A 26,830-nucleotide genomic window follows, 5' to 3' on the forward strand; every position below is an offset into this window, starting at 1 on the left:
AGATCTGAAAATGCACTTTTAGAAAATACCTATTTACATTAACTAGTTACAAAAAGTCTTGAATATATGTGCTGTAAGTATTCAACTTGAATTCGTGCTCATCACAATGTATTTTCTAGTCTCCCTCATTCTTTGCACCCCTTCCTCTCTTTGTTCCTGGACCTGGATGTTCTCTCGACTGGCTTCTTTCTCTGTGACCCCACAGACTGAGCCCACATCTCAATTCTCAGTTACAAACCTAGACACACAGTAGTTTTGTCACCATCCTTCACTAAACTTGATTACTCATGGTTTACATCCCCATTGCATATCACAATATATGGCACAAAAATGTATTTAGCAATGGTCTGTTAGATACATAAATAAGTTGAAATATCTTTTCCAGTCAATGTCACATATGTTTTAGCCCATAATCTCTTGTGTCAACATGCCCTGAGGCAGCAGGCTGAGTCCTATATACTTGTATCATGAACCCTTCAGGCCCTTAGGTTAGATTGCCAGTTTGTAAGGGACGAAGAAAGCTGAACAGTGTAATAGATAGAAACTGTTGTAAGTCAATTCCTGGGGGCACCTAAGCCTAAGGGTTGATTTGTGGGGGTTGATTGGTGAGATGCCAACCTCTCTCTCACTACCTGTAGGGAAAGCACTGCAGTTTTCTGATTCAGAGAATTACTGACTTTTGTTAGATTTTCTGATCTTATTAAATATGTTTTCTTCTAATGCACTGCCAACAAACCACAGATTTCTAAACATTTTGAGTCTGTGATTTTTCATATTTTGAATGGCTGTGCAGTGACAAAGATGTGCTGTGGGAGGTGCGATAGCTGACATAATAGACTATAACAGCTCGCCCAAAGTAGCATTAAAATCTGCCTCCTACAATAAATTCATATTCCATTTAGAGTGAGTCTGAATGTTTTTTACTCTCATGCTTCCAAGACTAAGAATGTCTACATTATATATTACTATTGGCTTTTTACAAGGTTTGCTGCTATATCAATATACGTTTGAAATGTTTTCTGAAGATCGTATCTTTCTTCCAATTTTTGTAAATTTTAATAAGCGCTCTTTCAAAATTAACTTCAGTAATGATGAGGAAAATGGCATGACACATTTTTCATAGGAATACGCAACTTAGGAAATGAAAGTTTGGATACTTTTCCTGAGGTCATATTTGTTGATGTATGAGGCAGTATGATTGAACTCTTTCCGGATCCTGTTTTACAGACCTCACAACAACTTCTGGATTTTCTGTACCTTTCATCTCCTCCCCATCTTCCCTCTTCTAAAACATCATGCACAGCAGATATAACAAGCATTTGTGGTGTTATTTCTACTATTATTGTTTGTCTTCCAACCCCCCTCTTACATAATAATAGCCCAGATTTGGTTTGGGATACGGAATGTCTCCTAATAACAGCCACATGTTTTGAGTAGTGCCCACTCCACTTCAAGTAACAGCCTTAGGTCTAAATGGCAGAACTCACTCAACAAATCCCATCCTTCTGGCCATTTCAAAGACTGGAAACAACCCAATCAGAGTTAATAAGACACAAGGAGATATATACTGATGTTCTGGAACAGGGGTGCTTTCCCTCTTCCCATGGTTGATATGGTGTGAGGATGCACGTTTTGTAACTGCTGTGTCACTTGGTATTACCAGAGCAGATCCCCAAACTATTGCAGAATCTGGGGATGAAGTGAATACTACTGATTGCAGAGCAAAGAAAAAAAAAAAAGAAGAACTGAGTTCTTGTGATCTTTTTGGAAATGCTGGATCAAGCCTTTCATGGATTCAGAACTACTTCTGGATTTTCAGTTACATAAGCCAATTATTACCGATTATAGTTTTAAGCTAGTTTGAGCGGGAATTTCTATACCTTGGAAATAAAAAAATCTTATATTTAGTGATTTCTGAAAGTATCCTAAATATTTTGATTTCTTATCATTTTCTGATTTGGAGAATGATGGTTGAGATGGGGTGGAAATTGGAATAGGGAGTTAGAATCAACTTATGGGAGGTGGGATGTATGGTCTCAGAGGGAGAACTGACAATACCACCATTTTGTGGAATGGGTAGGAGTTAACCACTTTTAAGCAGACTCCTTTCCTCCTAAAGACCCATAGAATCAAGGAAAGGTATCTCTCATGGCTATGGTGGGGGTAGGAGGAGTTGAGATATTGATTATAAAATCTAAGATCTATTACTGATCATGACTTACTTGTTGAAGAGATATGATATAGTGTATTTTGATGCTTTATAATTTTGAACCCAAAATGACATTTTTCTTAAAATCTTTACTGAAAAACACAGGTAACATATAATCCTTGTTACATTAAATGTTACTTGCTGCAAAACCTTATTCATGTATCTACCTCTTTACTCCTCCTCACTGTTTGTTTTCTTTTATTTATCTTATGTTTTCCTTCTTTTCTTTTTATTCTGTTTATTTTAATTTGCCAGACAATACTGCCCATGGGCGGCAGCTACAGGTATTACCTGGAATTATTACTAGTATTAGTTAAGAAATTTCACTGTATATTAATTCCGTATTTATGGTGGTTTGTGTTTTCCTATCTAGGTTCAATATGAACACAGCCTTAGACTTATCTTTCATAAATTTTTAAATAGATTTAAAAATCATAGAGCTCATCGACATTGATATAATTTTACAACATTTACAAATTTTACCATAAAGAGTAAACTGTTAATTAATTAGATGTGAACTCTAGAACACAATTTTTCCAGGGAATCAACTCAAATGTAAAAAATGAATTACCGTGGAGTATGAAATTAGAGTAAGAACAATTTTCTGACTATCCAACACAGGTTTTTGTGGGGTTTTTTTTTTGTTTGTTTTTCACACAAAAGACACATTTTTGTCATCTTTAGGCAAAATGCCACAAATTGGAAATTTATTAATAGTTACATTATATTTGACTCTTTTCCCAGAGTAGAGTTTCACCTGCATTTTTGACTTAATATCTGGACATATAAATACCCCCTTTTTAATTGCATGATAATATTTTTTTCTAAGGAATTTCAACATTTTTTAAAATTTGATCCTAATAACTGTTGTAGTATTAAGGTAGTAAGGTAAGGTAGTACAATAATTGAGGCAGAGAGGGTAAATAACATGTGAAACAACAATTATTATTCCTTTTTCTTTTACGTTATTCTGTATACTTATATTTGGCAAGCTTCTTAGCCTACCTGTGGCTCAGGGTCTCCATCTATAAAATCTTCATTATAACATTACCTACTTCATTGGTGTATTTGCTATAATATTCATTTGACCATTTATATATGAAAATTTGAAACCATGTAAATGGCCAAAATAGAGGAGTGTGTAAACAAACTTTGTTGCATAAATGTGATGCAGCAGATAGCCCCCATTTATTTATTTATTTTATTTAAATTTGAGTTTTTTACCATACAGTGCAATATTGTTTTCAGGAGTAGAACTCAGGGATTCATCACTTATGTATAATACTCAGCGTTCATCACAAGTGCCTTCCTTAATGCCCATCACCCATTTAGCTCATTTCCTATTCACCTTCCTTCATCAACCCTCGTTTTTTTCTCTGTAGTAAGTCTCTTGTGGTTTGTTTCCCTCTCTCTTTTAACTCCCTTCCCATATGTTCATCTGTTTTGTTTTTTAAATTCCACATATGAGTGAAATCATATGGTATTCATCTTTCTCTGATTGACTTATTTTCTTAGCATAATACACTCTAGCTCCATCCATGTCATTGCAAATGGTAAGATTTCATTCTCTTTGATGACTGAGTAATATTCTATTGTATATATTTACCACATCTTCTTTATCCATTCATCAATTGATGGACAAATGGGCAGAAAACATGTCTATACATTTTCCAAAGAAGACATCCGGATGGCTAACAGACACATGAAAAGATGTTCAACGTCACTTATCATCAGGGAAATACAAATAAAAGTCATAATGAGATACCACCTCACACCTGTCAGAACTGCTAAAATTAACAACACAATAAACAACAGGTGTCAGTGCAGATGTGGAGAAAGGGGAACCTTCTTGCACTGTTGGAATGAACTAACATTCATTAGTTTTTTGAGCTTCCTCAAAAAACTAAAAATAGAACTACCCTGCGATCCAGCAGTTGCACTATTAGGTATTTACCCAAAGGATACAGAAATACAGATTCCAAGGGGTACAGGCACCCTAATGTTTATAACAGCATTATCAACAACTGCCGAACTACATGATAGACAACCTTTAAAATCAGTTTTAAAAAATAACAGATTGAGATAATGTTATGATATAATATTACATGTAATATAAAGCAGGAAACACAATGGAATATACAGCATTAGCTAAACATATATAACATTTTATTTACTTGGAAAAAATTTTCAAAATAAGTAAATATTTCAAGATAGTATCAGAGATTATCTTTTCTTAATTTTTTCCCAAAGTTTGTTTATTTTGGGGAGAGAGAAAGAAACAGAGCGTGATCAGGGGAGGGGCAGACAGAGAGGGAGACACAGAACACAAAGTAGGCTCCAGGCTCTGAGCTGTCAGCAGAGAGCCTGACGTGGAGCTCAAATTCACAAACCGCTAGATCATGACCTGAGCTGAAGTCAGCCGCTTAACCAACTGAGCCACCAGGCACCCCCCAGAGTTTATCATTTTAAGGAGGGATTCATTTCTTAGACAGATCAGGCTGCTAAAACTAAAATACCATAGACTGAGTGACTTAAATGACAGAAATCTGTTTCTCACAGTTCTAGAGGCTGGAAAGGCCAAGATCAAGGTGCCAGTTCATTAGATTCCTGGCAAAAGCTCTCCTCCTTGTTTGCAGAGGATGACTTCTTGCTGCATCCTCATGTGTTAGAGAGAGAGCTCCCTCTAGTTTCTTTCTTTCTTTCTTATAAGGACACCAATCCCATCATGGAGGGTCTACCTTCATGACCTCATCTAAACTTAATTAGCTTCCAAAGGCCTCATTTCCTAACACCATCTCATCTGGTTTCAACATATGAATTTTTGGGGGAATGTAACTATGTAACCATCAGTTATCATTAGGGGATATTTTTACATACATTTTGCACCTTTTTTTCCTGTACTAAGTCCAGTTACATTTACAGAAAATGTATTGCAGTAGTGTTTTTAATAGCAAAAGAATAGGAAGAGCCTAATCTCCTTCATCAAGAGGGAAATAGCTAACTATAATATGGAGCAGTCTTACGAGAGAATACTGTTCAATTATTATGAAGAATGGAGACATGTCCAAGACTATGTATGAAATTGTTGAATCACTATATTGTATACCTAAAACCAATATAACACTGTATGTTAACTAACTGGAATTAAAATAGAAGCTTTTAAAAAAAGGTAGAAAAACGAGCAAGACATCCAAGACATACTTGGCTTAAAAAACAAGCATCATGTGATCCCCATGGTAGGCCAGTCCATAAGGATTGGTCTGATTCTGAATTTGCATATTCACTCACTTAAAATAACTCTCACTTTTACTACCCAAACCACAACTGAGCAGTATGGAGGATGCACTAGAAACTGAGCATATTAGTGGATGAATCTGTTCCTAATTTCCTAATAGAAACTTATACAAACACTGGAGATACCCAAAATTTATGGGAAATGAGAAATCCCACAGGACAGGAAAAAAAAAGATGAGGGTGGTGGATAGGAGCATAAGCCCAAAGATCCATCCAATTACTCTACAAGCAACGTTTGCTAAGCCTCAGTGTTATTCATATATATATATATACACATATTCATGTGTATATTCATATATATATATGAGTGTTATTCATATATATATATACATATATATATATATATATACACATATACACACACACATATATATATATATATATACCTCCATAATCTTTATTATTTTGTTATAGGACTTAATCTAGTTTCAGTGTACCAGGTCTAGCAACAGTTTACCCAATATCAATTATTTGAGAGAAAAGTTGTATACAAATGCAGAGCAAGATATGTACTCAATTGTTTATAGTTACACATCTGGGAGGAAAACCCAATTGGGAGACTGTATGGGGGATTTGATCTTTTCCTTATATACTTTTATATTTACTTTTTTTTTTTTTCAAAATTCATCTCCCAGTTGGGTAATGAAAAGAGCAGTAATCCTTATTAGATAATGATCATGTAGGTCTTATCTGTTTTAGTATAAAAGTGAATAAATTACAGCTTAATTTATGATATATCTATATATAATGGAATAATACTGAGTCAAGGAAACTTTGACAAATGAGTTTGTCAGCATGGTCTCCATTGGTTTGATAAGGACAAGTAACCAGCACTATAGCCAATTCAAGGAGTGTTACAGGCCAGTCCACCAGATTCTACCTACCAGCTCTTTGTCTGTTTTCCTATGAATGAGTCTTTGTCCATGACCCTAAATGAAGTATGTTTTAGTCAGAAGTATCAGTGGAGTGTATTGGACAAGATGTAGACTATTTACATGGCATTTATTTGTCATTTTCTAAGCAGCTATTATATGTCAGTCATCGGGGCTATAGGGATGTGTAATAAGCAGCCTATGCCCTCAGGGAGCTTGCAGCAGGAAAGGCAGGCCATTGCAGGTGGTATTGGCACAGGATTTAAGGGCTAGGCTCTGGACTCAGGCCTGGGTTAGTAGCTGCTGTGTGGTCTAAGGGGAATCATCCTACCTCACCTTTGCTCAGTTTCCTTATCTGTAACATAGGACAATCATGGTGTCTACTTCTTCAGGTTACTGTATGGATCAATTAAGATAACACATATAAAGGTTAACTTAATAGAGTTATTATCTAAATAATTAATTTTGATATATTGTGACGAGCTACAATAAAGTCAACAAAAATGATGTTATGGTAGCTGTAATACCGTACTCCAGTAAAAATTATCATGTACCATTGGCATCTTCTGTACCCCTGGTTCATAATATAAGCACATGGATCCTGAAATAGGATGCTGGCACTGTCTTTATTGGTTTGAACAGTTCCATTAGTAAGGTCTCTGCCTTTTAGGAGAGGTTTAGCAGACTATGCTTGGTGTTCAGAATAGTCCCTTCACTGTGGGTGTCAGTCTCCTATGCTCACAGAAGAACATTGTTTCATGAGCCAATAAAGGATCTCAGTCTGTGGTTCTGATGTCAACTGTAGAGTGTGTGGGAGATGTGACTCCCTTTCCACTGTATACTTCCATGAAAGGGCACAGTACTCAGGAGTACTGATCTGGTTCCAGTATGCGGAAATGTGTGGACCAACCCACTGCACAAAGCTGACCCTTTTGTTCTTGCTTTGTGTTCAGTTCTCTTATCTCAGAAATGGCTGCAGGCCTCTCTCTTCTGCTGGACAGAGTACTAGAGTCCATTAATACACTGTAGCTGGAGACTTACAAAGGAAGGGGGTGGTGGCCAAGCAGGTTCCATTTCCCTGTCACATAGACAGGAGAAAAATGCACTGCAGTGTCTCAAAGGGATTGGAACTTAGAATAAAGGTGGTCCTCTTGACCCTTGCAAGCTGTTTAAGAAGTGGTGAAATTGTTTTTCTGAGAAGTTAATTGTTATGACTCTTGCAGTTAAAAAAAAATGCTTTTAATGATGCATCAAGGCACTAAATGATTTAAGGGTAGATTTTATGCAAAACCACTTTTTCTGCTCAACTAACTCATAGGTTCTAAATGGCTCATAAGTATCCTTTTAAATCCCTATTATGATAAATGAGACCAAATGGCATGTTTTGCTATACTGTCTAAATTAGTCACATTTTTCTACATATTGCCTGACTCCTCTAATATTGTAAAATAGGTTAGGAGATGAATTATATAAACCAGAACTCACGCTCCAGAATTCAGCCTCTTGTGGTGGATAGCATGCCTCTCTCTTAAAGAAAGAGGAAACTCAGGAAGCAAACAGTTGGATTTGTGACAAACTTTCTTGCCTTCACTATAAAGACTCTTTTTCCTTCTCTTTCCTTCTCATAGACAGAAATGTTCTGGGTCCTAAATATCTTAAGGCTACAGGTAAAGGGGAGCCTGAAAAGTCAGTGCCTGCCATAAGCCCATGTTGCTTAACTAAATTTATCTTGGTGTTAAAAATAGACCCTTGGTTCCTAGGGACTCTCTCTGGAAGGTCTTCAGAACTAAAAAATATCTCCACATGTTGAAAGAGAGAGAACAGGGGTGGGGGGAAGCCTCTATATTGTTTTTGCGGCTCATCACTGTACACCGTAAATATTCAGAGTGTGAAAGTAGGGCAATCAAATTTTGTGAGCCTCAATTTTCTTCTCTGTACAATAGGTCAGATCTGTTACACCAGCTTGTTTGGCTTTCATGTCCTATATCAATGTTAGACTTATTTAATTAGATCAAAATGCTTTACTTAAGAAAGGTCAATACAGGAAGAGGAAGCTCATTCATAACCCTTTGTAGTAGGTAGAATACTCTCCCTTGCCAAAGATGTCCAAACACCAATCTCTGGAAATGTGAATACATGCAAACTTGAAAAGAGGGCGATTATCCTGGATTATCCAAGTGTGTTCAATTTTATCACATGAACCCTTAAAGGCAGAGAGCTTTCCATGACTAGAAACAGAAGAGGAAGGCGAAAAGATGCAGCATAAGAGGAAGAGAAGCTAAGTGTGAGAGAAACTCACATTGCTGTCGCTGGAGGGAGGTCACATGGATCACAAGGGAAGGAATGCAGTCAGCCCGTAGAGGCAAAGACCTGTCCCTGTTGACAGCCAGCAAGGAAATGGGGACCTCAGTCTTACAATGACAAGAAGCTGAATTTCAATGACCTGAAAGAGCTTAGAATTTATTTTTCCCCAGACCATCCTGAAAGAGACCTTGATTTAGTCCTTGTAAGTCTCTAAGCAGAACCCCCAACTGAGCCACAGTGACCAGACTTCTGACCTATATAACTATGAGATAATTGTTTTAAGCCACTAGGTTTGTGGTAACCTGTTACAGCAGTATAGGAAACTAGTATAACCTGATTGCTGGGAGAAAAAAAAAATGAAGGGGGCTAATAAATCATATGGCTCCAATACCTGTCCTCCTCACCCTCCCAAGTTCTCAGAGGCTGAAGACTGTAGAAGGGGACATGTGCTGGAAAAGGGAGGCCCGCTGGAAGGAGGTCTCTGCACAGGGTATTCTACATACTGGGGTGCCATTGCATTATGTTTTGGTAAAGGCAACTTAGCAGTGTCATTTGCTTAGGAAAGAGGAGGCCTTGAAGTTGAATTTTGCTAAGCAGTGGTTGGTTCCTATATGCAGAGGTGGAACCAAGGAGTCATTGCAGGCTCTACTGTAGAGTTTGAGGGGCAGATGAAATCCAAGGTGGGGCTCATTAGCACAGGAAATTTTTTGGAGCCCTGAACAAGCAGAGAATAGATTCTGAGCTATCATAGTTGTGGAATTTAGATGTTACTGCAAATAAAGCAGGCAGCATTGCCTTAGAGACTAGAGGGCCAGAGTGCCAGAGGGCAGTGCTCAGAGAGCACACTGGTTTATTCTCTCCACTACTGTGAGGTGGTGGGATACACAAACCTCCCTCCCTATGGCATATACATTCAGGTGTAAATCTGTAGAGGACCCAGAGAGTCAGAGAGAAGACTGAGAAGTCTGAGATAAAGCATTGCCCGTTTTTTGAAGAAAAATCTTTACCATCCTAAAGGAACTATTTTAAATAATCAGATCACAATAAAGTTAAAAGCCTGACAAAAGTCATTTCTATTCTGTTACCAATAACTGGGGACTCAGGAGGAAAGGCCAATTAATACAAAACAATTTTATTTTCTCATTATGATGGTTACTTTTATGTGTTAACTTGATTTGATTGAAAGGATGCCCAATAGCTGCCAAAATATTGTTTCTGGGTGTGTCCATGATGATGTCTCAGGAAGGGATCAGCATTTGATATCAGTAGACTGAGTAAAGAAGATCGCCTTCAACAACGCAGGTGGTTGGGGCACCTGGGTGGCGCAGTGGGTTAAGTGCGGACTCTTGACTTAAGCTCAGTTACGATCTCATGATTCAGGTCATTATCTCACGGTTTGTGGGTTCGAGCCCTGCGTTGGGATCTGTGCTGACAGTAAGGAGCTTGCTTGGGACTCTCTCTCTCTCTCTCTCTCTCTCTCTCTGCCTCTTCCTCGCTCGCATGTGCGAGCTCTCTCGCAAAATAAATAAACTTAAAAAATAAATGCAGGTGGTCATCATCCAATCAGCTGAAAACCTGAGTAGACCAAAAAGATGGAGGAAGGGAGAATTTGTTCTCTCTGAGCTAGGGCATCCATCTTTTCCTGTTCTTTGGTATCAGTGCTCGTGGTTCTTGGCTTTTAGATTCAAGTCAGACTTACCACCATTAACCCCTTGATTCTCAGGCCTTTGGACTTGGGCTAAATTATAGCACTGGCTTTCTTGGTTCCTTAGCTTGTAGACAACAGGTTGTAGAACTTCTTGGAGTTCACTACCTCATGAGCTAATTTCTATGATAAATTTCCTCATATAAATAGACCTATATATATCCTGTTGGTTCTGTTTCTCTGGAGAACCCTAATACACTGATGTTGCGTTAATTTTATTTTTGACCATGCTACTGTATAAACCTTCATACTTCAAGAAGTGCCAGCTTTCAGACGTCAGGGCCCAGGATATTGTATGTCTTGTATCCCTCAATGTTCCTAGATTTCAGAATAAATAGTATGGGTATTACTGCCCTGTCCCTGACATTTTAAAACACCTGCATTTGTTCAGATTGGTCAGTCCCCATAATGCTTCAGTTATTAAATATTTTAATATCATGTCTCAAGGGAATTTTCACTTTAACATTTTATTATAATTTTTAAATATACAGAAAGTTGAAAGAATAGTACCTTGTACATCCATAAATTTGCTACCTAGATTCTACAATCAACACTCTGCCACATTTGCTTTATCATACATATATCCATCATTCCTCTAGCTATCCATCAATCCATCTTATTTTTTGATGTTCTTAAAAGTAAGTTTCAAACTTCACCCTTACATACCTCTGCACATACATCATTAACTAGAGCTTAATATTTATTTAGTATTTTTTTTAAGTAAGACCAGGGCTGAATATATATTTTGTATTTGTAGACATAGAGAGTAATTAAAATTAACACAATAATAGCTTGACCAATGGGAGGGTACTGTGAGCAGTTGATATTTGAGTCAGGAATTTATAGACCAAGATGAAATTTTTGATTACAATGCAAATACAGATCCTTTTTATAATCTCTCTCAACAACAAAGTTTATTTCATATTAATAGGAGAGAAAGTCACGTACGTTCCAGGAGTCTGAAGTCTCAAGGTAAAGGCTGATTCTAATGGAAACTCTCTAGATTGTGATGAATCATGTAGCTTTCCCAGCAAAGGTTAAAGGAATATTGATGAAGTCAGAAACCCTTTCAGTGGTTTTAAAACTCTCAGTTTTTTGACCTATGCTGCTATCAGGTTATGAAACTAATATTTTCTCCATCAGTTGAAGAACAAGCTATACAAATCATTAAAAGAATGCATTTAGAGAACGGTCTTACTTCACCGTACACTTTGTGCAAAGTCTTGTGGTTCTAACTATTACTATTACTTGGAAAACTCTGTAACTTATACAATGTGTACACCATTTGAAGTGTCATCAAGTGTTCTCACAAAGGGAGGGGAAGCATTGTTCCTTTGATGATAACTTGGCAAATGCTTAAAAAACTAATTATAATGTACCCAGTTATCCCAACATGTTGCATTTTCATTGCCCTCCTTCTATCTCCCCCAAATTCTCTTCTCATGTTGGGGAGGAAATGGGCTTCATTTTGAATCATGATTGTGGCACTATTTTTACTTTTCTTCTGCCCTACCATGGAAAAATCTCCAAAGCAACTGAGGGAGCTGAAAGAGTATGAAAAACTTGCTATTAGCAAGATTAGCTAAGGAACAGCTAAAAATTGATTTGATTTGTTTTTCATCTATGAAATTTTATCCTTGGTGAGCTTGAGGTATTGCATTGCAAACAGATCAATCTAGCCTGATCTTTCAAAGTCTGCAAAAGCCTAAATGGGCTCTTGCACAGTTTGCCCAGAGGACACGGATTTTATCTTCTACAACACAGAAGTGATCCAATCTCAAATTAAGATAAAGGTAACTACATACTGCAAGGTATGTTTCCAAAGTGCTTTAGAGACCTTTCTACTCTTGTGGCAGTCTTCAGCAAAATATGGGGAGGTGCTCAAGTTGATGAGGAAGCTGAATGAGGAAAGAAAGGCTAAATTCTTATTGTCACCCATTGTCATTTCCAGAGTACTATTGCAGTCTTCACGGATGGAATTTTGTCGAGTTACATAGTTCCTGGCAGATAGGAAGTAACACACACATGGGCCTAGTGTTTGCTGACTGAAATTCCACAATTTAGTGGCTAGAGCAGTGAGCAGAGGCTCAAAAGTCCCTCCTCACACTAGAAGTCTAGGTTGTAAAGAACCTTTCCTCAGAAAATGTCTGACAACCGATACAGACGTGACTTCATCCAGGGATATGTTAAGATATACCACAGATTGAACATTTCAGGTTTTCAAATTTTTAGGGGGCAGGTTTGTGCTGTAAAAAGCTGAAACAGACCTAGTGTGGGGGAAATAGCACAGGTATAGCAACTGATGTTGAACCACAGCCTTAGGGAGACAAGAGGGAGTGGTGGTGACACTGGCAAACTAGAAATCCATGTCTGTCTAAAGTGGGCAGCTGCATTCAGCTCCAGTTGTTTAATAAACATTTCAGAGTTTATTCATTTACTTTTTATTTTTTTTTCCATTTCCCCGTGTATGGAGTAACTAAGCTATTTCCATAACTCACAATAGGGACTAGCTTCACTTTCACTTGAGATTACAGTGTGACAGATATTAAGATACCAAATTGTTGGTAGACGAGACCCCATTCCACCTCACACCCAAATATGTAGAGTTTACAAAGGGAATGGAGAGAGATTCTTTTCCATAACTCTTAGACTCTTAGGGAGATTAAAGGTGTTTTGAAAGGGGAAGGCAGACAGAGGATTCTGTGAAAAGGGAGACTAGTAAGTATATTTCTTGGTGAGAGCACTTGTGGTATTGTGAGATTCCTGATCCATCATTGGGAAGGGTAGGGTGGAGTTATACCCCATCTTAGAGAGAAGGGATTTGAGGGGCCTCCTGCAAAACACTGGGAGACACAGAGGATAATGTCTTCCTAGGAAATCCAAAAGCAAGGGAAGGGTTGACTTAGCTGCTTTGTTGGAAAGAGCCAGGACAGTTAGTTGGTATAGTGTTGAGAATAGTTCAAGAGTTTGTTGAGCCCAAGAATGCATGAGGGTTCCCCATACAGATATAGGCCACACTACCTAGACAGCCAGAAAGAAATCAGCTTGGATTCTCTTCCACAAAGTCTGCATGAGGCATGGAAGTCTCAGCAAAAGGAGGATTCCAGGATCTGACAAAACATCCATCTTAGTCAAAGGGAACATGAGAAAATTTTCACAGGGAACCTCCAAGAAGACTCAAAGCTCACCATTAAATTATATTAGCTCTAAACATCTTCAGAATTGGAAAGGAAGAACTTATCAAGCCCAGTAAGACCTGTGCTATCCTTATTTTTCCAAATTTTCCTACTTTATTTACATCCTAGAGGGAGTGCAAAAGTAGTTGGAGGTAGGGGTGAGATAGCAGGGAGGTGAGAAAGGACAATCAGGGACCCCTTTATCTCTTCAATTTTCAACCTTCAGGAAAAGAGAAGGTTCAAATTGAGATAAGTTTTTTAATTATTGTAGAGAGATGAAAAATCTAATTTCTGACTTCAGTCTATTTGCAACCTAAATCAACTATAGGATTGTCTATTACCTGGGAGTGAGTAGAAACTTCACAGACTTTCAAGAGTTTTCTTACAGGGACAGAGAAAAGTTTAAAGAAATGATTAGATAAAGTATTAGAGGCATTTGATCACAGTTCTACAGCATACTTCTTTAACATACTGGTTACACTCATTATTGAAATATTTTTTACAGACAGAATTCTGGGATTTGAATTACAATGTTGTCAATTCATTTTCTTCAATGTTTCTTCTTTTTTTTTTTTTAATTTTTTTTTTTTTTCAACGTTTATTTATTTTTGGGACAGAGAGAGACAGAGCATGAACGGGGGAGGGGCAGAGAGAGAGGGAGACACAGAATCTGAAACAAGCTCCAGGCTCTGAGCCGTCAGCACAGAGCCCGACGCAGGGCTCGAACTCCCGGACCGCGAGATCGTGACCTGGCTGAAGTCGGACGCTTAACCGACTGCGCCACCCAGGCGCCCCTTCAATGTTTCTTCTGATATTCAATTAAAAACAGTTCTGTGAGAGAAAATAAGATAACTAAAAATGCAGTAATTCCATTAAAAAATAAATTGACATGAAACACGTCACAGATTTTCAAACACAGATTTTCAAATGAGTCATAAAATATATGCTAAAATATACAGATTCATACTGAAGTTCTTTCTGTTCTATGTTGTTTATGAGGCCAAAAGAAACATTATCAAAGAGGAACTGCAGCATAATGAGGAGTCCATCATGTTCTTTTGTCTCCTGAGGCACTGTCCTGCTTTTACAAATATAGCCACACCTGTCTAGGAGGTGGTTCTCTCGTTTAGGATATTCCAATTATTTTCATTTGCTGGAATATTTGTAAACCTTTAATTTTTCCTAATGTGAATATTGGTTCCTGAGTGACTCTGCAGGAGTTGTCATTTCTAATTTTTTTAAAAATGAGTTATTCCCATCAAAATATTTTCCTCTTTGTTTTAGTGCAGTGAATTCTCAGCAAAGTTCAGATAATGAAAAGAGAAATATTCATTCAAATTAAAGTATTTTTAACCAGTGGTCTACTCCAGGAGTATGAAACTGCAATATATGACATGCCCTGCCCAACTGAGCAGCACTTGTGACCTGCACACTTCTTCCTTCACTACATTGGTGATCAACATGATAAAGGAATCAGACTTTTGTACTTCAAAGTTAGTGTAAATCTAAGTCTGATCATACTACCTACAATAATTTTTTCCTCTTTTTAGTCTTTTTTTTTAAGTTTATTTACTTATTTTGAGATAGAGAGAGTGAACAGGGGAGGGGGGAAGGGACAGAGAGAGAAGGAGAGAGAGAATCCCAAGCAGGCTCTGGGCTGTCAGGGCAGAGCTGGAAGGGGGGCTCAATCGCATGAACCTTGAGATCATGATCTGAGCCAAAAGCAGGAGTCAGGTGCTTACCTGACTGAGTGACCCAGGCACCTGTCCTTTTAGTTTTCTCTAGTACATTTTTTTTTCTTTTTGGCAGAACTGATTATAGAAATTTAATATCAGATGTAAGAGTTGTCTGTAAGGTAAATGAATTTTGTAGAAGTATGAAATTCTCCTTTTTCAAAAATAATCTATTTTATATTAATGACTTTTATTTACCACTAAACTTGACCTGTAGAGAGTGGGGTTCTTTCAGTTTGCTGCTTATCTATAGGGAAAAGTATCAATTCCAAGATAATTACAGAAGTTTCCAATTTAGGTCCTGTGAATACATTTATAAATTATGTCATATTTATTGAATGAACATAATTTAATATGATAATTCAAAGATAACTAGTTGAAAAGTAACTATTGTAGTAATTAACTGGGAAGCTCATTTTAATAAAAGCAGTTTTAAAAAGTTAATTTATCCTGATTATATGAGAAGGTAATTCCTATTTTTAAGAGTAGATAATTAATGTAAAAAGGCTTCCTCAAGATTTTACACATATATAAAAGATTGATAAGTACGAGACAAAATTATTTTTTATTGTAGTTGAAGGGAAATTTGGTTCATGCTTCTGGAATAATTTTGCAGATGTAGCTTGCTTCAAAATCATGAGTTCAGCACATACATTTTGAAAACTAGGATTCATTATTGTGTTATAAACTGATGTAGCAAGCTTTTAAAAATAAAACATACAAAACATGCTTTAAAAAATTCTTCCCTCTGGCTTTAAATAGGTTATGTCTGCATGAAGATTTCATTCTTGGTGCCCTAAAATCATCACTATTTCTCATGTATTTTTGTCTCTAACATTATGGATTGTATCTTTAGCATGTTTAGTTAAAATACCTTTATCTTTGTATTTTTTATGACTTGGAAATTTGTTTTTTTAAATTTTTATTTAATTTATTTTTTAAATGTACATCAAAGTTAGTTAGCATATAGTGCAACAATGATTTCAGGAGTAGATTCCTTAATGCCCCTTACCCATTTATCCCATCCCCTCTCCCACAACCCCTCCAGTAACTCTCTCTTCTCCAGATTTAAGAGTCTCTTATGTTTCTGTCTCCCTCCCTGATTTTATATTATTTTTGCTCCCCTTCTCTTATGTTCATTTGTATTGTATCTTAAAGTCCTCACGTGAGTGAAGTCATATGATATTTGTCTTTCTCTGACTAATTTGCTTAGAATAATACCCTCTAGTTCCATCCATGTAGCTGCAAATGGCAAGATTTCATTCTTTTTGATTGCCAAGTAATACTCCATTGTATAAATGTACACCACATCTTCTTTATCCATTCGTCCATCAATGGACATTTGGGCTGTTTCCATACTTCGGCTATTGTTGATAGTACTGCTATAAACATTGGGGTGCATGTGCCCCTTCGAAAGAGCATACCTGTATCCCTTGGATAAATACCTGGTAGTGCATTTGCTGGGTCATAGGTTAGTTCTATTTTTAATTTTTTGAGGAACCTCCAGACTGTCTTCCAGAGTGGCTGCATTAGTTTGCATTCCCACCAGAGTGCAAAAGAGATCCTCTTTCTCTGCATCCTCGCCAACATCTATTGTTGCCTGAGTTGTTAATGTTAGCCGTTCTGACAGGTGTGAGGTGGTATCTCACTGTGGTTTTGGTTTGTATTTTCCTGATTATGAGTGATGTTGAGCATTTTTGCATGTGTCGGTTGGCCATCTGCATGTCTTCTTTGGAGAAGTGTCTATTCATGTCTTTTGCCCATTTCTTCATTGGATTATTTGTTTTTTGTGTGTTGAGTTTGATAAGTTCTTTATAGATTTTGGATACTAACCCTTTATCTGATATGTCATTTGCAAATATCTTCTCCCATTCCGTCAGTTGCCTTTTAGTTTTGCTGACTGTTCCCTTTGCTATGCAGCAGCTTTTTATTTCGATGAGGTCCCAATATTTCATTTTCGCTTTTGTTTCCCTTGCCTCTGGTGACGTGTTGAGTAAGAAGTTGCTGCAGCCAAGGTCAAAGAGGCTTTTGCCTGCTTTCGCCTCGAGGATTTTGATGGCTTCCTGTCTTACATTTCAGTCTGTCATCCATTTTGAGTTAATTTTTGTGTATGGTGTAAGAGAGTGGTCCAGGTTCATTCTTCTGCATGTATGATCTAGAAATTTGTAATTGAACTTGAATATTTAGAATACTTTAGTGAAAAGTAAACTATTCTTGGAGACAATAGTTTAGTGGAAATGGCATGATTCCTTTTCTTGCTATGTGATAGTAACTGCATTCAAACATTTTTAAAACTGTAGATGTGTCTTAATTAAATCATAAAATTAAATATGATCTATGGATTTTATATCATTTCTCTCTTGTTTACATTATAGCTCAATATCTACTTGTTTCATGTTTGGTTTCTCCATTTAGTTATTGATATTCTGCAATTCTCCAAAGTATCCAAATTTAAAATTGTGATATTTTTGTCTAACTGCACTTCCTCATTTCCACACCAGACAAGGATTTCTTAGCCCTATCTTGAACTTTGTGGAGGCTGCATCTATTGCTGTTTATCTTTGCTTCTTCTGCTGCATTTAGCATCAAATTTTGTGTATAGTAGGTTCTCAATAAATATAATTGAATGAGGGGAACTTAAATGCTTAATTTCATAAATTAGGTTTTTGAGCTGGGAATATTATTCAGATCTTCACTGTTGGTTTTGTTAGTAACTATGTTAAAGTGTTGCTTAGCACATACTATTCTTTCTTCCACCTATATAACCAATATTTTATTTAGTGCATACTTCTTATGAGCTGGGAACTGTCCTAGATTCTGAGAATGGTGGTAAGCAAAAAAGAAAAAAAAAAGGCACAGTCATTGCTGTGAGGAACTTAGTAACCTGGTGGGAAAAGTAGATATCATAAGTTGTAATCATAGGAGAAGATGATTTTTGAGCATTTATGCTGTGCTAGGGACCGTACTAAGTCCTTTGTATACATTATTTTGTTTTACTCTTAAAACAAACATATTAGCCCCATCCATTTATTTAACAAATAATTTCTGATAATACATTTTGTGCTAGGCACTATTTTCTATAGTGTTATAGGAGAAAATGAAGCATAAAGGAGGATGATGGTAAGGAAAAGTGTTCTTTTTTTCTTTTTAATAGAAGAATTGGGGAAGGTGTCTCTGAAGAGGTCATATACTATAGAAGCAAGAGTGACTTGAGTATATTTGGATGCAGAGCATTCCAAAAAAAAAAAAAAAAAAAAAGGAATGACGTGGAAATGAGCTTGCTCAAGAAACTGAGAGAAGCAAGAGAATCTCCAGTGGTATCACTGGAGAGCAGGGTTTTGGATTATGAGGTGGAGAGAGTGGAGAGGTATAAGGTATATACAAGCGGTATAAGCAAAAACCAGATAATGTAGGACTTACTACATAAGAAGAAATTTGGATTTTATTCTAAATATGCTAGGAAGCCCTTAGAAAATTTTGACCTGGGGAGTATTATGATTACATCTACATTTTCAAAAGCCATTTCTAGATATCCTGAGCTCTTCTTTCCAATATACCACATATGCCCTAGCTTGTACAGACTTAGTTTCTTCACCTCATTATTATTTTTTCTTTTCTCCTCATTTGCATTAAACTGAAGAGATACATAAACCTTTTTTTACACTGTAAAGGAGTCAGTGATTTCATGTGGTATTCAATTAAGCCATCTCAGAAGAAACAAAAATATTTTGTTTTGAAAAGTCTCCAGATATGAAATGAAACAATTACCTGCCACTCTGATGCCAAAGATAGATTTTGTTTTTGTATCTTAAGAGACTGTGTCAAAGATCCCTGATTTCAAATGGTATTAGTGTCATTGTTCATAAAAATAAATTGGAAATTCATTCTTGACTTGTTTAGAGAGACCAAACTCTTCCTTTTAAAGTCACCATGACTTTTTAGATTTCCTCCTGCCATGTGGCAGGAACAGTGAACCAGAAACAGTATTCCAAAGCCAGACAGAAGTGGTCAGAGGAGCTAGAGTCTTATTTTGAGAAGAATTTAAGAGAAAGTAGAAAACAAAAAATAATGACAAAGAGTTCAGAGGAAATGAGCAGGTCTCAATTACAGGGAAGCCATAAGCGATAAGACGGCAGAGCCCAAGAGGAGAGCAAAATGAAACAGGAAGCAAGCTAAATGCTGACAGCAAGTATTGCAAAATAAATATGTAGCATAAAGAGGATATTTTCCTGAAAAGATGAAAATCAAAGCCATGAAACATTTAATAGTTGGTGATGGAAAAACTAAGGTCACGAACAAAAAGAAAGTTTACTGACAAAATATTTCATTATAAACTGTAAGGAACTTAGTGATCAACACAGGTGAATGTATAAGGAAATCATAATAAAACAGGTCAGAATATTTGCAAGAGTAAAACTGAGATTTTGAGGAGGGTTTTATTCAGAAATGGAGACAGTTTCTACTAATTATTTTGATACTTCATCTTTTTTCAGTATTTGTTTCACCATGTATTCTTCAAAGGTGAATTTTATATCCACTTTTGCAATGTAAAATATCCTCATTTGTTTAATGTGTTCTTATCTCTTTGAATCATATAAGCTCTGATTCAATTAGGTAGATGGTGACTCCTGGGTTGCCTTCAGATTTATGGAGACATATTTATCATTTTTAAAACACATCAGATAAGGAAAGGTCTGCTCAATGAAATACAGTAATTTATCATTTTTAGGAGAGGGAAATTTGTTTGCTATTTTATTACTGCTGTGAATCCAAATTATCTTACAGGTGTTTTAGAGATCTGTCTAGATCTGATAAGTTCTTTCTATTTGGAATAAATTGGTTCTATCCTCTTAGAGAGGAAAACTGTGCCATATGCCCTGACTGTTCACAGAAATCAGTAAACCCTGGGAATATGAACATGAAATACAATTGGGCTGTTGAATTTAGAGAAAGTAGAAGTGTCCTCAAAAGCAGATACTTTTTAATAAGCAGCTGGTTAGTTATTATTTTAGACCTTTAAGCTAATCATAAAAGGAGGCTATTAGCAGGTAATGGATTAAATAAAGTAGCTCATATTTGTAAAATTATTTTATTATTAAAGAAGGAAAATAGTCCATGGTACACCGACTTTTGTCAAATCTGTATATTACACATAAAATGCTCTTAAAAGGGTCTGAAGGCCATGAACTTTCTTTTGATTAAATGTGAAAGACTCAGGATTGCTTTCCTCTTAATTGAAAGCATACTCTTAGATCTAAAAATAAAAACTTAAAGTTGAAAAGATGTGGCTGATGAAGAAACCAAAGCTCTAGGAGGATAAAGGGCTTATCTGAAGTTTAGTTGGTGTAACTCTGGAAGGAAAACTTGTGTCTTCTGAAACATGTTCTGTTTTTTTTGTGGATTGATCCTTGATGATCTTTTTCTCTTTGCATTCTTACCTTAGAATTCTGAACCTACTATTATCATTGTCTCCTTGCCATGCCAATATGAAAATTAGCTTCCAGTGTTACAGAATAAGAACAATAGCGAGTGCCAGGGAAGAGATGTGTAAGGAAATAAGAAAGCTCTGCAGATTGGTTGATGCTATTGAAATATTTTAAAAGAATGAAGATTGTGGTAGGCATCTAGCAAAAAAAAAAACAAAACAGGTTTGTCCCTTTTCAAATAGAAAAGTATCTCCTCCTCCCCTGAAATATCTGCAATGAGTAGCAATTAAAAAACAATTGGCAGGTAATTATTGGCAATATTAATAACTGAACACTTAAGAATCTTCTTTGTATTCATTTTCCAGGATTCTAAATAATCATGCATAGTAATTGACTTTTAAATCAGTCCTGCTCTCTATTTATGTGAACATTGATTTCCAGATTTTAACATTACAGTCGTCTGCCTGTGCCTCCCAGATAAAACTGTGTCATTGAAGGCTCCCTTCAGAAAGCTAAGCTAAGCCAAGCCGTCATGGCCCATCTGGGGAGGGTAAGAAAGAGGACAATTCTACAACACCCCAAAGTTTCTTAAAGAAGCCAGAACAGTAGCAGCTTGAGGGATTTTGCCCAGAGCATAGCATGTGTTCTGTGTTTAGTTTCACAGCTCATTATTGGACAGACACCCCCTGACTGTGAGCAATTTTTGTTCCTTGAGGCCTGCTGATACTGGCTATGGTTTCATCATTGATTTGTACATAATCTGCGTGTTGCATCTTTATTGGATTGCCATGATTCATTTAAAAGGAAATGTTTTTGATCCTTGCTGACTGGCTTTCATGGTGGGGTGAGGTGGGTAGGGGGTTGGTGAGCAGCCTAGAAAAGAAAACACTTTCAATGTTGCTCTTGGGTTTATGGCTGGAAGGGAGAGCAGCTAAAACACATTAGTCCTTTTGCTATTCAGAGGTTTGACCGCTTTAGCTCGGGGGCCCCCAGATTCATGATCCATTTTCTGTTTCCTGTCCAGCATCTATTTGATGCAATATGCTCCATGTCTCTTTTCATTAACTGAGATCTATATGATGTCAATTGAGAAAAACAGTAGCTGATGTTATGAAATACTTGCAGTGGCATGACAAAGATCTGTTATAAAGGCCTTTTACTTTGTTCCATTGTATACTTTACTATTGTGTTTTATGCCTGCAGCTTGGCTGTATTGAAAGAAAATATTTCAGCTGGGTCCTGCTGGGTTTTTTTTAACTTGCCTTTGAAATGCTAGATAAGTGAGCTCCAGCTATGGCAAACTCCTGACATTAACAAATATGGGACAAGTAACCTCACCAATGCATGTAACTGCCACACAAAAACTCAAGACCAAATCTACAAACAGAGCCATAAGCTGCTCCAAGGGTAAATGAGATTTGGATTAACGTTAATGTCACAGATAAAGCATCCTTTACATCCTACAGAAAGTGGGAGGTGCCATCAGGTCAGAGGACCCCTAGGACATTTGGTTCTGAAAGGAGAGAGGTAACATGTGCTTAAGAGGAGGAATATGAAACTTTACTGTTAAGTGGACGTGTATATGGAAATCAGAAAACAAGTATTCTTTCTCCTGTCTAGAGTACCTTAAGACCAGATAATGCCTTATCTCATAGTCCTTTGAACAGTTTGAGATGAAGTTAGTGCTCTACAGCTATCTCGCATTAATGGAAAAGATGATATGAAAACCTCACATTTTGCTATAATCTCAACAATGTGAAGCAATGGCAACCCAACAAAATTAGAAACCGGCAAATAGTTTGAAGAAAATTGTAGAGCTAAAAAAAAGATCCCGGCTTTAATGAGACACACTAATTGATGGATCTCTGATTTGTGTTGCTCTTAGTGATTGTATTTTAATTACTAAATTAGTAGTGCTATAAATTGATTGTGAATGCATTATCCATGTACAATCATAACATGCATAAAGAAAATAACTACTAAAAGAATTCCACACATTAAATTTATATTACAAATACAGAAAGTTCTAAGATAGCATACTAAGCAATTATTTGTCAAACATTAACAACTGGCACCACTACTTAATAACATGAATGCACTCTGAAGGTATATAATTAATACTATTAATTTAGCCTTATTAGCATTTATTTTTCTAATTATTTGAGGGGTTTAGAAAGTCTTACTAAATATCAAAAAAATTTTAAGGAAAATCTGGATTTTCCTTAACATTGATAAAAATAAGTAAGTTCCTGACTAACTGAAGCCAATGGGCACTAACAAGTCAGGTTTCATGACTGCTCAACAGCTGCTTCCATATTATACAATTCATTCAATGTCCCTTCAGGGAGGTTCACTTAATCCCTTCTTAGTGCTTGATCTACAGATCACTGTATTTTAAATATGTGGGTCTAATATTATTGAAAACTACACAAAAACTTTAAATGTCATTTCAAGGGTTAAATTTATTGGCATCTGTTTCAAGCAATATGTCTTTAGTAAGCAGTCATTCCAAACTCTACATTATTTGTAAAACTAGTCCATGAATGAAGATTTTATAACCGTTAGTTGTCTCGTTTCTATGGAAACCAGCAGTAATTGACACTGATTGCTGAACCCAGGGAAAGTAGAATCAGAAGGTACCATTATGAAGAAGGTACCTCTATAAACTATAAAGGTAAATTAGCTGCCAGAAATAACTGTTTTACGTGAGGTTTATTATCCATATAAAGTAACTTTCCATACATAAAGCCCAGTTTATGTGCAATGAGGTACTAAAAGGCTACTTTCCCTTTCCCCAGAAAATGCATCTATTAAGGTGTGAGTATGTGTGTCTATTTGTATGAGAAAAATAGTACCAAACTGACAGTTTTTAAAAATTGCAGATACGTAATAGTCTACTATATCACTGAGTCCAGGGGTACAGCATCAATGTGGCTGCTCTTCTGCGATACCTTTGAAACTGGCTTGAGGTTGGGTATAAAATGGGATACTCTTCTGAGTTCACTGACAGTAATAGGCTCAACTGTAGAAAACCTTTATTTATACTCCTTGTCTGTGAGCATGGTGGGAAAACAACAACAAAAACCAAAATACAAAAAAAAAATAACAAACTGAAATCACCAGAAAATAAGCATCCAGCCATTTCATTTAAGGTCACATCAAAATTTAAACAATCTTTATAAATCATTTATTTTAGTTTTCTTAATAGGGAAGGCATTAAAGGGACAGAACTAGGAATTTTTATAAATTATATTTTGTCAACTTTGTAGAAAATTCATTATTATTATGATTTTCCTTTTAATTATTTATGACATTGTTATAACACACATGATTTCTGAACACTAGACTATATTTGACAATAGGCACTTGTATTTTTAGGGTTCTCAGAGTTCTGTGATAGAAAATTCTACATGGACAACTGATAAAACTCATGGCTGTTAGGGAGGGCTCATTAGCTATACTCTAGTTGTCCATGGGTAGCCTCCTGGCTGTCCATAAATACCTAAGACCATATGCAGTTTTTTGTATATATACATTTGTCTAGAATGAGAGTGAACAAGCTTCAGCAATTCCTCAAGACTCTTGTAACCAGTAAGTAAAAACACACAGCAACTGTTTTTTAAGGCTTGTTCATGAAACCAAGAGAGTCCTTAAGATTCTTGGGGGGGAAGATCCAAAGTTCAAAACCATTTATATAATAATGCTAAGACATTATTTGCCTTTCATGGTGGCATGGTGCTAAGTAGACAGTGAGTAAAATGGCTCCTTAGTACAAAATCAAACTATATACATAAAATAATATTATTGTCAGCATATTTTTCACTGCCATGCGTTCACAGTTAAAGAAAAAAAACATTTCAACTTGCAAACGATGCAGCATAAAAATTAATTTTACTTTATTTTGACCGTTGACTGTGTGTCTTTTTAATATTCCACATGCTAAAGTGGGAAGTATGTGTAAAACACTTGTGCTGCATATAGAAATATGATGATTGTTTCAAAGAAGGACACTTGTACAGTTATTGAGGAAGATGCCTCCCCCTATAAAGCACCATTTTTATTCTAAAGAATGAATGACAGACTACGGTTATTTAGATTTAGGTATTTGACACACACTTTCCGAAAGTGAATTAAATGATCCTGTTACAGGAAAACAACTGATGATATATGTTGCTAATGATAAATGTGAGCATTCAAAAGGAAACAACAATTTTGAGGACCTTGTATTTGCCATAATGAGCTTGCCAATATGTGAAAACTTCTCTGATGACATTGGTAGTGATTTTAATGAATGTGAATTTTTGATATGGTGTAATGAAATGTGTCAACATTTGGAAGATCTGTATGACTCAGGGAACCAATAGCTTCTAAGTGACAAATAATTGATGTAAAAATCATTTATGCACTTCATCAAAGAAAACAAAGATGTTAAGTAAGCATATGAAAAGATGCTTATGTCACATGTCATTGGAGAATTGCAAATTAAAGCAATGAGATACCTCTACACACATATTATGTTGATGAAAGTCCAAGACACTGATACCACCAAATGCTGGCAAGGATGGGAGCAACAGAAACTCTCATTCATATCTATGAGAATGGTGCAGCCACTTTGGAAGACAGTTCAGCAGTTCCTTACAAAACTAAACTGTGTTTAGTTTCCGTTTGATCTAGCAATGATTCTCCTTGGTATTTACTCAAAAAAGCTGAAACTTTATGTTCACAAAAAGGCTGTATATGGATATTTACAGCAGCTTTATTACTATTTGCCAAAACTTGGAGGCAACTAAGATGTCTTTCAGTAGGTGAGTGGATAAATAAACCGTGGTCCATCTAGGCAATGGAATACTATTTAGCGCTAAAAAGAAATGAGCCTTCAAGACACAAAAAGACATGGAGGAACTTAAATGCACATTACTAAGTGAAAGAAATCAATCTGAAAGGTTACATACCATATGGTTGCCACTTTATAGCATTCTGGAAAAGGAAAAACTATGGAGACATTACAAAGATCAGTGGTTATACAGGTTATAGGGAAGGGAGGGATGAATAGGCAGAGCACAGAGGATGTTTAGGACAATAAAACTATTTTCTATAATACCATAATGGTAGATACGTGTCACTGTGCATTTGTCAAAATGTAGAATGATGAACTCCAAGAATAAACCTTAATGTAAATGTTGGATTTTGGGTGATGATGATGTGACAATGTGGGTACATTGATTGTAACACATACCACTCTGTGCAACATGTTGACAGTGGGGGACATGATGCTTGTATAGGGGCAGGAGGTACAGTTGATTTGAACAATGTATGGGTTAGGGGTGCTGAAGCTCTGAGCATTTGAAAATCTGTATATAACTTTTGACTCTTCCAAAACTTAACTACTCCCACTGTTGATGGAATGCTTTACTGATAACATAAACTCTCTGACACATATTTTGTATGATTTATGTATCATATACTGTATTCTTACAATAAAGTAAGCTAGAAAAAAGAAACTATTATTAAGAAAATCATCATGAAGAGAAAATAAATTTCTAGTACTGTACTGTATTTATTGAAAAAATACATGCATAAATGGACCTGGGCAGTTCAAACCCATGTTGTTCAAGGGTCAACTGTATATGGGAACTCAGTACTTTCTGCTTAATTGTGCTGTGAGCCTAAAACTGCTCTAAAAAATAAAGTCTATTAAAAATCACTTGTGGGTAAAGTTTTCATACAAAATGACATAATAAAAATTTCCACGCAGATGATAAAGAATTTTAATGGAACAGGGTACAAAAAAATTCATTGATATGGTTACAGAGTCCACATAACAATGAATCTTTAGGATACTACCACTTTCTGAGTTTTGCCATAGTACTAAGAAAGAACATCCACAATTACGTGAAAAATCTATTAAAATACTTCTCCCTTTTCCAACTACAAATCCTTGTGAGGTCTGATTTTCTTCATTTACTTCAACCAAAATAACATACTGTTACAGATTAAATGTAAATGCAGATGTGAGAATCCAGCTATCTTCAGTTAGGAAACACATTAAATTTGAAAAAAGATAAAACAATGCCATTCTTTTCATTATTGTTTTAAAAAGTATAGTTATTT

The sequence above is a fragment of the Lynx rufus genome, unplaced genomic scaffold, assembly GCF_022079265.1.
Source record: "Lynx rufus isolate CCGP_SWC_20201006 ecotype Redwood Valley unplaced genomic scaffold, mLynRuf1.p SCAF_1, whole genome shotgun sequence".
NCBI classification, from domain to species: domain Eukaryota; kingdom Metazoa; phylum Chordata; class Mammalia; order Carnivora; family Felidae; genus Lynx; species Lynx rufus.